Genomic DNA, 12,987 nt, shown 5'->3' with positions numbered 1-12,987 from the left:
CCGATCCTGATACCACAATCCTCTTCATAGAGTCTAGCTTCTCGGATAACTTGCTCAGCATATAGATTGAATAGGTATGGAGAGAGAATACAACCCTGACACGCTCTTTTCTTAATATTTCCAGTGTTCCCCTGCTCTCTTCATACAAAAGCCTCCTGGTCTAAATAGGAGTTTCACATGAGCACAAATTACAATTATTCAAATATTGGCGTCTACATCTAGAGCCTAAGTGGAAGAAGCTGAGAATTTTTATCAAATCTTTCAGTTGAAATTGATCAAACATGCAATCAAGATGTGTTAATGATAATTGGTGACTGGAATTCAAAAGTTGGAAACAGTGAAGAAGGAATAGTTGGAAATATGAGCATGGTGATAGAAATGAGGCTTTTTAAAAGCCACCAGAGCTTCTCATTAAGGGTAAAACTCAATGGAAGGTCAGCTGTAAGTGGTTCTGTCTGGACGGCAATGGTAGCTTAGTGATAGTTTGTATGTTAAAGCAAAAAGCAAGCCCATTCACAGTTGAGTTGATTCTGACTCATGACCACTCACATAGGTTTCACATACTTTAAATCTTTATGAGAAGTAGACTGCTACATCTTTCTCCTGAGAAATGACTGGTGAATTCATACTGTCTATTGATTAGCAGTCTAGTATGCAATGCATTATGTCATCAGAAAATGAGAAATGCTTTACAAAATGAAGAATGAAAGGGATTGAGAGTGTGTGAAATGACATGATTTAAAAAATTAAAATATAGTGCTTAGATTACATTTCTCTGAGAAGGTGGAATGCAAGGCAAGATCTGTGGTTGTTAAGAGAATGATCTTGTAGATTTTCAAGAGAAGATCATCCCAAGAGGAGGAGTCAGACAGGCTACAGGGCAAGTGTGTGGCCAGAGATTTCAAGAAACAGCAAAGCCGCAAGTGTGTCTAGATGTGGCAAACAAAAGAAGAGCAGAGAAAGGGCCAGTACGCTGGGGGCAGGCTTTAATAGGCTTGTACGATATTGCAAGGACTTTGGTCTTCAATATGAAAGAAGAAGAAAAAAACTAGCAACAAAACAAAATGGGAGAGTTTTGAGCAGAGAAGCAACATGGTCTAACATATTTTTTAAAGTTGATCCTGGATGCTGTATTAAAAACAGATCATAAGGATCAATACTAGAAGCTTGTGTTCTCAGCAGGTTGCTGGTAATCCAAGCAAGAGGTAATGGGAAAGATTCTGTGTGTAAAACAGTATTTTCGAACTTTGTAAATACATCAGTATAAAAATTTAAATAATAATAATAATAACTTGAAAAAAATAGTGACTTGAACCAGTGTTAGCAGTGGTCCAATTCAGATCTCATGGAGTGGATGTGAAAAGGGGGGTTCAAAATTCCAAAAGGACATGTTTTGGAGTTGGGATAAGATGGAGAGTGGAAATAGATTGGGTATGTGGGAAGCTGGTGAGAACGAGTATGGGAGTGACTTGGGAAGATTTTGCTGACTGATATAAACTGGGATAAACAATAGCATGGAATCTGTCTCAGAGGAGTCAATACATAAAACAGTGAAGGCTCTGAATGTGGAAGCAGGGTTCAGTGAGTGGACTCTTGGAACTGAAGATGGAGTTGAAGAGTTCCAAGAATCTGGTAAACAATTGATTTGTGAGGACGAATAGTTGAAGACTTAGGAGACAAAGTTCAGTATCAGGAACAATCCTTCTTCATGACTCCAGCCAGAAGAGGCCCAGAGTCTCCTGCCCTTTCACTTTTGATCTTTTTAATTAATTTAACATTTTTGGTGGAGATTTAGCTGGTAATTAAGCACAAAGGTACATAAAAATGATGATTCATTAAGGTGTATATCTAGAACATAACCTGAGGTGGTGGTGGTGGTTGTATGCCAATAAGACAGAACGTATATATAAATAAGCTGTCAACAGACTTTCAGAGGCATTAAATCACAGGAGAGGAGATTGTGCATCCTTCTCCCACAGAGGAGCTAGTGGATTTGAATCGTGTGCCTTTCGGATTATATAGTGCAGCTTTTTACCATTAGGCTGTCAGAGCTCCCTCAAATTGTGAAAATGGAGGTTTATACTACTTTACAGAACTCCAACAAAGAAGGATAAGGGGAAGCAGAAAGGATTATCTAGGATTGGGGAATGGAGGTGATGGTCATGCTTGTAGAATGAAATCAAGCCAATGGAAGCAGAAATGTGAAAAGTCAGGTGAGAAAGGATAACTGCTGGAATAAAATTCTAAAGAAGATGTGATTATCTTTGGAAGGAAAGTGGGACAGCTTTTGCAATAATGACATAAGAGAATGGTAAGAGCATAAAGGAATGAAACATTTAAATATTTATTATGAAAACAAATAAATATTGACATACTAGGCATTGGAGAAAGGAGATGGACTGTCATGGGGCATTTTGAGTCGGATGATCATATATTACTCCGGAGATGAAAAGGTGAAGAATAATGGGGTTGCTTTCATAGTTAAAAAAGTAATTTCTAGATCCATCATGAAGTACAACATTGTGAGTGACAGGATTATATCCATATGCTTACAAGGAAGTCCAGTGAATACCACTATTATCATTCAGATATATGCACCAACAACCAGAACCAAAGAAGAAGAAATAGATTATTTCTGCCAACTTTTACAGTCAGAGATAAAGCGAACATGCAATCAAGATGCATTGATAATAATGGGTGACTGGAACACAAAAGTTGGGAACAGAGAAGAATCTGTAGTTGGAAAACATGGACTTGGTGACAGAAATGAAGCTAGAGATAGAATGATTGAATTTTGTACAATCAATGACTTATTCATTGCAAATACATTTTATAAGAAACATAAACGCAGATTATACAAATGGATTTCACCTGATGGTATGCATAGGAATCAGATCAATTACATCTGTGGAAAAAATGGCTGGAGAAGCTCAATATCAGCTATGAAAACTAGGCCAGGAGATGATTGTGGAACAGACCATCAACTACTCATGTGCAAGTTCAAGCTGAAGCTGAGGAAAATCAAACCGAATCCGCAGGAGCCAAAATATGATTTTGAGTTCATCCCACCTGAAATTTAGAATCATCTCAGGATCAGGTTTGAGGCCTTGAACACTAATGAGTGAAGATCAGATGAGTTGTGGGAGAATGTCAAATGTATCATCCAGGAAGAATGCAAACGGTCATTACAAAGACAGAAGAGGAAGAAAAGACCAAAATGGATGTCAGAAGAAACTCTGAAGATTGCACTGAAGTGTAGAGAAGCCAAAGCACAAGGAAGAATTCAAGATACTAAAGAGCTGAACAGAAGATTCCAAAAGGCAGCACGGAATGACAAAGCAAAATATTACAATGAAATGTGTGAGGAGCTAGAATCAGAAATTCAAAAGGGCCAAACTCGTTCTGCATTTCTTAAGCTCAAGTAACTGAAAAACAAATTCAAACCTAGAGTTGCCATAATCAAGGATGCTTTAAGAATAATATTAAATGATCCAGGAGGTATTAAAAGAAGATGGAAGGAATATACTGAGTCATTGTATAGAAAGGAATTGGCAGATACAGAAGAATTTAATGAAAAAACATTTGAGCAGGAGCCTATGGTGATGAAAGAAGGAGGTGAAGCTGCTTCGAAGGAAATAGCAAAAAATAAGGCCCCAGGAATAGATGGTATACTAATTGACATATTTCAGCTAACAGATGCTGCCCTGGATGTGCTCACCAAGTTGTGCCAAGAAATCTGGAGAACAACCACATGGCCAACTGACTGGAAGAGATCTATATTTGTTCCCATTCCAAAGAAGGGTGACCCAGCTGAGTGCGGAAACTACAGAACAATCTCATTGATTTCACACGCAAGCAAGATTCTACTGAAGATTATCCAAAACGACTGGAACAGCACATCAGCAGAGAACTACCAGAAGTCCAGGCTGAGTTTAGAAGGGGTCATGGTACTAGGCATATTGTAGCTGATGTAAGATGGATCTTAGCTGAAAGCAGAGAATACCAGAAGAATGTCTCTCTGTGTTTCATTGATTATGCAAAGGCGTTTGACTGTGTGGATCATAACAAACTGTGGCCGACTCTGAGAAGAATGGGAATCCCAGAACGTTTAATCGTGCTAATGCGAAACCTATACTTGGAGCAAGAGGCAATCATCAGAACAGAGCAGGGTAACACCGCATGGTTCAAAATTGGAAAGGGCATATGCCAGGGATGTGTCCTTTCTCCATACCTTGTCAACCTGTATGCAGAGCAGATTATCTGAGAGGCTGGGCTCTATGAGAAGTGTGGCGTCAGGATTGGTGGAAGATCTATTAACAATCCGCGTTATGCAGATGACACAACTATGCTCGCTGAAACTGAGGAGGACCTCATGCACTTACTGCAGAGGGTCAAGGACTGCAGCTTTCAGTATGGACTGAGGCTCAATTTCAAGAAGACAAAGATTCTCACCTCTGGACCAATTGGTAGTATCAGGATGGATGGTGAAGAGATTAAGATTGTTCACAGCTTCAGTTTGCTCGGCTCCATGGTCAACACTCTTGGCACCAGCAGCCAGGAAATAAAAAAACGTATTGCGGTGGGAAAGTCTGCTGTTAGGGGCCTCTCCAAAGGACTCAAGAGAAACGGTGTGTCTCTGGAGACTAAGGTGCGCCTGATACAGGCCATGGTCTTTGCAATCACTTGTTATGCATCAGCAAGCTGGACAATGACTAGGGAGGACAGAAGGAGAATTGATGCCTTTGAGCTGTGGTGCTGGAGAAGAGTATTGAATGTACCATGGACTGCCAAGAAAAGAAACAGATTTATCCTAGAGAGGGTTAAACCAGGCTGCTCCTTGGAGGCAAGGATTCTGGGGCTTTGTCTAACATACTTTGGACATGTTGTAAGGAGACACAGGTCCTTGGAGAGGGACATCATGCTTGGGAGGGTGGAGGGACAGTGCAGGAGGGGAAGACCCTCTATGAGGTGGATTGATTTAGTGACTGGGATAATCGGGATGGGGGTGTCAGAGACAATGCGATTGGCACAGGATAGAGCAGGGTTTAGGGCTGTTGTACATAGGGTCGCTATGAGTCTCAAACGACTCAACAACACATAACAACAACAACATGAAAACAAATTAACCATGCAGCAAAAAGTTAAAATAATAATTTGTTGCATAGAATAGATGGTGGATTTGAAACACCCAACTTTGAGTTGACAGTGCAATTATCTAACCATTTGGCCACTGGAGTTTCTTACAGAGTGTGTAGCTTTCCATCAAAGACTTGAACTCTGGTTGCTCACGGGGCAGGTGGAGATATTCACCACTATACTAAAGAGAAGGGAGCTCTGATGGCCTAGTGTAAGAAGCTGCACTGCAATCCCAAAGGCATGGTGGATAATACCACCAGCTCTGGTGAATATTGCTGTTATGAACATAGGTGGTGGTTTTCACCCCCAACAACATGGAAACAGTCCAAATGCACTACCACAATCAAATGGATTGAGAAATTATGATACATTCATTCAATGAAATACTATGCAGCAGACAGGAACAATGATTTTGTAAATTACTCCCTTAATATGGGAAGAAGTAGATAGCATTATGCTGAATGAACTCTGTCCCATAAGGACAAATACTGTATAAAACCATAATTGTAGAATGGGTAAGAGGATCCAAGGGGAAACGTCATCATAGGGTTACACAATTTGATGGGTGGAGGGACAGGTGGGTAAAAGAGAGGAAAAAGATCTGGTGTGAAAAACAACATATACAAACTTTATGAACTTTGTAAGTAAAACAGTATAAAATAAAAAAGAAAGGAAAGGAAAAGAAAAGAAAAGAGAAAAAAGAAAAGAAGAGAAAAGCAAAGAGAAAAGAAAAAGGACAAAAAGGAAAGGAAGGGAAGAGGAAAGGGAGAAGGGGAAGGGGAAGGAAGGGGAGGGAAAGGAAACAAGAAGAAAGCCACCATCTGCCCATGAGAGAAGGATGGCAATTTCCTTCTGAGATTAAACTGTCTCTGAAAACCTGCTAGAGGGTCAGCTACAGTTCATTTCTGACTTGACAGCACACAATAACAACCGCACTCATGAGGAAGGTAGCACTGATGGTCTAGAGGTAAGGAACTGTGCCTCCAACCCAGAGGCACGCAGTTTGAATGTGCCAACTACTCCACAGGAGAGCCATGGGTAGTCTCCTCCTGTGTGATTTACTGCCTCTGAAAACCCACTGGAGGGTCAGCTGAGTCAGTTCTGACTCCACGGCACAGAACAACAACATGTCAAAGAAGACCAATGAGAGAAAAATAATAGAAAGTGAAAATTCCCAGTGAATCCATTCTTAATCTCAGTTATATATTTGGTATTTATTGTCTTTTTCCGCTGTGCCTCGGGCTTCTTTTGTAAATTTATATGTGAACCTGATAGATTGTTTTTTGAAATTTTTCTCTGCAGACTATGCTGCTATTGTTTCTAGTTGTTGACTTGTTCTGATTAATAACAGCACTATAAGTGCAAACAGAACTTGTCATAGAATTTGTCATTGTTGTTGTTGTTGATTGCCTGAGAGTAGAGCATGACTCATAGCGACCCTATGAACAAAAGGCCTGAAGCCCCTTTACAACTATCATCATTAATCAAAGTTTATAGTTTCCAGAAGCATGTTGTTTAAGAAGGGGATGCTACTCCTGCTGCCAGTAAAATTTGTAGGGTTTTAAAAAAATATTTATTTTATGTTGATTTGCTTACAAAATTCATATACATTGTGCTTCACACTATACTTCATTCACATTATGTTTCATATGATCATTTCCATGTATTATGTTTTATAAAATGAATCACCATTGAATTATACGCTGTCTTTCCAGATCCCTGCCAATCTTTCTCATTTCCTTTACCTTCCCCTCCACCCACTAAATTGTACAGCCTTATGATTTTCCCCTACCTATCCTCACCCCTCTGCCTCCCCATGGATCCTCATACATGTTTTAATAGTTAGCTTTCTATTTTTACAATAATTGCCTTATGCAATATTGGTCCCTATGAGACTGAGTTAGTTCACTCAGCATAATGCTCTCCAGTCCCTCCCAAGTTATATAGTAATTTTCAAAATTATTTCTCCTGAGTCTGCATAGTATTCCATTGTGTGAATATATTACAGTTTCTCAATCTGTTAGGTGGTGGTTGGACATTTGAGCTCTTTACATGTTCTTGCTATGGTGAATAATGCTGCTATGAACATTGGTGTACAAATCTCCTTTTCTGTCTCAGTTTTCATTTTCTTGGAGTCTATTCCAAGCAGTAGAATAGGTGGGTCATAGGCAATTTCTATGTTCAGCTTTTTGAGGAAATGCCAAACTGCCTTCCAGAGTGGTCATATCATTTTACAATCCCACCAACAGTTTATTAGAGTTCCTATCTCTCCACATCCTCTCCAGCATTTATTGCTGGATGTCCTGTTAAACTGCCACTCTTACTGGGATGAAGTAGTATCTCATTGTGTGTGTGGGGGGGATTTTTGGTTCTTTTTTTAAATTAATTTTAATGAAAGTTTACAGAGATTTAAGGTTTCCATTCATTTATTGTTGCACTTTTCTCCCTGCCCATCCCCAATTCACCCCCAATTCACTCTTCTCTTTTAAAAGAAAAAAATTTTTCATTGTTATACAATCCCTCCCCCCAAGTCCACTCCACTATGCAGCCTTCATTCTGGACTCCTGCCATGAAAATAATACCTAATCATATATCCCTTTTAAACAGTTCTCTCCCTTATCTGTTTCAATGCAGTATACATTATTTATCCTATCCCTCTGTCTTTTCTCAACCCTGATGTCAGTCCTGTTTTATAACAGTGGCCCTATGCAATATTGATCCTTTTTTATTTTCCTATTCTGAGTTTTTCTTTTTTCCCATTTTTATTAATTTTAATAAACATTTACAGATATTTTGAATTTCCATTCATTCATTGCTGCACTTTTCTCCTTGCCCATCCCTCCCCACCAGTTCGTTCCTCTCTTTGAAAAGAAAAAGGAAAAAAAATCCTTCATTGGTATACAATTCCCCCATCCCGCCCACCACCCACAACACGTACACTTCTCTATGCAACCTTAATTCTGGACTCTGGTGCTACCCATAATACTCAGTCATATATCGCCTTTAATCTGTTCTTTTCCTCATCTGTTTCAGTACAGTATACATAATTTAACCAGTTTTTTCTTAGTCTTGCACCAACCCTGGTGTCAGTCCATTCTACAACAGTGGCACCATGCAGTATTTGTCCCTTGTGACTGAAATCTTTCATTCAACATAATGTCCTCCAGGGTCACCCATTTTGAATAATATTTTGTGAGTTCTTTGTTTTTCAACACAGTATAGTATTCCATTGTGTGACTACACCACAGCTTCTCTATACATTTGTTTGTTGATAGGCACTTGAGTTGTTTCCAGCTCTTTGCTATTGTGAACAAAGCCACGATAAACATGTGTGTGCGTATATCTGCTTGAGTGGCGGTTATATTTTCTTTGGGGTACATTCCCAGCAGTGGAATTGCTGCGTCAAATGGTATTTCTATTTGCAACTTTTTAAGAAAGCGTCATACAGACTTCCATAGTGGTTGCACCATTTTACACTTCCACAAACAGTGAATAAGGGTTCCAGTTTCTCCACAATCTTGCCAGCATTTGATGCTTGCTCTTCTGTTAAATTTTGCTATTCTTACTGGGGTGAGATTATATCTCATAGTTGTTTTGATTTACATCTCTCTTTTTGTTGTTGTTGTTGTTGTTGTTATGTGCCATCGAGTCGTTTGCGACTCATAGCGACCCTATGTACAAGAGTCCTAAACGCCGTTCTATCCTGTGCCAACCTCGCTGTCTCAAACACATTTTTGAACATTTCTTCATGTGCTTGTTGGCCATCTGAATGTCTTCTTTGATGAAGTGTCTGTTCATATCCTGTGCCCATTTTTCAGTAGGGTTATTTACCTTTATCTTCTTGTGGTGCTAGAGTATTTTATAAATTCTAGGTGTAAGTCCCTTGTCTAACATGTCATTACCAAATATTTTTTTACCCAGTCTGTGGCTTCCCTTTTTACCCTGTTGGAAAAGTTTTTGGATGTGCATAGGCATTTGATTTTTAGAAGGTCCCATTCATATTTTTTATCCTCTCCTGGTTGTAGATTTTTCAGGATTCTTGGGAGACTGTTTATATTGTGGATTAGGACTTCTAGAGTTCTTCCAAGATTTTCTTTAATGATGTTTAGAGTCCTTGATTTTAGTCTTAGGTCCATGATCCACCTTGAATTTGTTTTTGTGTATGGCGTGAGGTGTGGATCTTGCTTGAGTTTTCTGCAGATAGTTTTCTAAGGAGGCAAGGATTTTTAAACTCCATCTCACATACTTGGGCATGTTGCCAGGAGGGACCGGTTCTTGGAAAAGAACATCATGCTTAGAAGAATTGGGTGTCAGCACAGGATAAGAAGACACTGGATTAAATTGACTGACTCAGTGACTGTGACAATGGGGTCAAGAGTGTCAGAGACAGTGAGATTGGCACAAGATAGGGCAAGGTTCAAAGCCATTGTTCATAGGGTTGCTATTACAGTTGACTCAACGATATATGATAACAATATCAACATATGCATGTGAAACTGAACAATGAATAAGGAAGATTGACAAAGTATTGATGTTTCTGAATTATGGTATTAGTAAAGACTGTGAATGCACTGTGAATTGCCAGAAGAATGAACAAATTCTGGAAGAAGAATGCTGCTTAGAGATGAGGATGGTCAGGCTTCATCTCACATACTTTGAACATGTTATCAGAATTGACCAATTCATGACACAGTTTCATGCCCAGTAGGCCTCTCTAGCATCTAATATGGCAGCTGGTTTTGTTACAGCAAATAGGTGAGAAGAGCTGGAGAGAAAGTTCAAGTCACAGTTGTTTATAACCTAACCTCAGAAGAGAAACCCCTGCACTTAGCATAAGGCATCTATAAGATCTAACATGTATAGAAGGTCATTGATACTAGAATGAGGAGATCATTGGAGTCCATTTTGGACATTTGTTTTAAATAGCATTCTTATAATTATATATGTTAATAATATTTAGAAATTACGAAGTGATAAAAAATTGACTAAATTTATGTAGATTACTTCACCTTCCCTCATTACCTTAGAGAGCAAATGTGACTCTTGTTTTAGGCTATTATGAAATTATTATTACATAATTTTTCTTTTTACATATTACAATTACCTCTAATTTTATGAATTAAAATATCACTATTTGAATGTAATTCTGTGTAAAGAAATTCAAACCTCATGCCCAATCTTTTGTACCAGGTTTTTTTCATTCACAAATTCATTATTACTCATCTAATTGTTAACCTTTTCCTTCTTTTTCCCCTGATAGACGTTCCAGAAGTGCCTAAGAATTGTGTTTACTGAATTTTTAAAATTTCTTTCTTTTTAAATTATACATGTAACCCAGACATAGCATTCTTTTTTCTTTTAGTTTTAATATTATTTGTTAATCATTGTTCCATTTTCTTCTAACATTTACATTGCTTGGAAGATGTCAGTTTTCTTTGTTTTTAAAGATGACCTTTCCCCACCTGACTGTATAATTCTTTCTGTAGTGTTAGTCATTGAAGTTCTAGGTAAAAAGCTCATTTAAAATTATCTTGGGATGTAGTAGATACTGTCAATATAAAATTACAAGGCTTATTTTATGTCAGATAATTCTTCTTTGTAAATATTCAAATTCCATTTGTTCATTCAAAGGTTGCGTTTATCCATATGGTGACTATCTGTTTTGTCAACTGTCCACATCTTTTAACTTCTCTTTGATTATCCAGTATCATTTTCCACTACATTCTGTAAGGTTTTTGCTAAAGTTTCCCCTTGTGTCTAGTTTTTTAAAATCTAAGTCTTTGATAATTTAAATATTTTTTCCAGTGATTTAATTTTTAAAAATTTTTGTCATTTGTTTAATCTCTTTTCCTGATTTATTTTACCTTAATGCTTATTGTATCTTTTTGCTATCACTTGAGCCCAGGATATTTTTAATATTCTAGGGTGTTTGTTTTTGTTGTGTACTGTCAAGTTGGGACTGACTCATAACTGACTCTCCTGCAGATTTTCAGTGGCATTAAATTGCACAGGAGGAGATTGCCCATCTTTATCCCTGGGAGCAGCTCTTGAATACAAACTGTGTATCTTTGGGTTGGCAGCACAAGTCCTTGCCACTAAGCCACCAGAGCTCCCTCTTGGGAATTTTGGAGCATTTATATCTTTCTTTCTACTTCCTGGGACTACTTCTTTCTGTCCATTCTTTTTATATTATAATTCGTCAATTTTTTCTTGGTTTTGAATTCCATTTTTCATGAGTGCCGAGTAATTTTTTTTCCAGATTTTTCCCCTTTTTATCTTTGAAGATAATCAGTGAGACCTGGTTGATTTGTTCAATAATGATTTGAGTGACTCTCTCTTTCTGCTTAAAAGTAAAGAGAAATGCAGATACATAATTTCAGAGAAGTAAAAATACAGATATATAATTGCAGCATCCTACAATGGTATTAAAACTAACTTATGGCTATATTTTAAAGCTTCCTGGCAACCAAATCTAGAAAAAAAGCAAATTAAATGCATGATTCTCATTGACTTTTAAAGACTATCTGCCAGATATTCAGGGAAAGAATTTTTGAATACTTAATTCCAGAAGAAGAAAAAATTCTGATAGTGCAGGGTTATTATGAATTTGATTAGTATATGCAGTTGTTACGTTCATAAAGCTATTTCTCAAATCATTGCTTCATGAAAGTGGAAAACATGGTATGGAAACAGTCTAGAGGAAACAAACTCATGTGTTCTAAAGGCAATATGATCCAGGCTATATGAAAAATAAAATACTCTTCTTCAGGAATTTATAGGCTTCATTTATTTCAACAATGTTTTATAATGCTGATTCTTCCAAACAAAAGTCAAGGTGAATTGTAAAACAGAAAGCTGGATAAAGGACTAGAGATTTTAAATGCTGATACTGAGGATGGATCCAAATGTTTTAAAAACGTGCAAATACTAGTAAGGTTGATATCACTTTGTTAACAATGAAACATGTGAGATTCCATTTTGGAATGCTAGTCATCCATTTACAAGTGGAAATGAGCCAATGCATTTTTTTTGAATAAAATTTTTATTTTATATTGGTTTACTTACAAAGTTTATATACTCCAATGTATATTTTTAAAAGTGAAGTTTTTTAATAGCTAGGGGTGATTTTTATTACATGAAATAAATTACCATTGCTATGATTTAATCTGCAAGGCTTTCAAAATAGATATTCCTCACCAGAAGAGTTGCATTGTTATATGATTATAATTCAACTAGTAAATGTTCTTGTTATATGCTGACAAGTCACTTGTGACTCATAACGAACCTATGCACAACAGCCCTAAACCCTGCTCTATTCTATGCCCATCGTGTTGCCTCTTACACATCCACCCCCTTTATCCCAGTCACGGAATCAATCCTTCTCATTGAGGGTCTTCCTCTCCTGTGCTATACCTCCACCTTCCCAAGCATGACGTCCCACTCCAAGGACTGATCCCTACTTGCAACATGTCCTAAGTGTGTCAGATCAAGCTTCAGAGTCCTTGCCTACAAGGAGCAGGCTGGTTTCAGACTCTCCCGGAAAAACCTGTTCATTCTCTTTAGCTGTTGTTGTTGTTGTTATGTGCCATCGAGTCGTTTGCGAATCTTAGCGACCCCATGTACAACAGCCCTAAACCGTGCTCTATCCTGTGCCAATCTCATTTCCTCTGACATACCCATCCCGAGTGCCCAGTGCCCCAGTCACTGAATAAATCCACCTCATAGAGGGTCTTCCCCTCCTGCACTGTCCCCTCCACTCTACCCAGCATGATATCCCTCTCTAAAGACCTGTCTCTCCTTACAACATGTCCAAAGTATGTCAGACGAAGCCCCAGAATCCTTGCCTCCAAG

The sequence above is a fragment of the Elephantulus edwardii genome, unplaced genomic scaffold (assembly GCF_000299155.1).
Source record: "Elephantulus edwardii isolate Elephantulus edwardi_28Jun2011 unplaced genomic scaffold, EleEdw1.0 scaffold00227, whole genome shotgun sequence".
In the NCBI taxonomy this organism is placed as follows: domain Eukaryota; kingdom Metazoa; phylum Chordata; class Mammalia; order Macroscelidea; family Macroscelididae; genus Elephantulus; species Elephantulus edwardii.
This window is presented reverse-complemented; position numbering follows the sequence as displayed.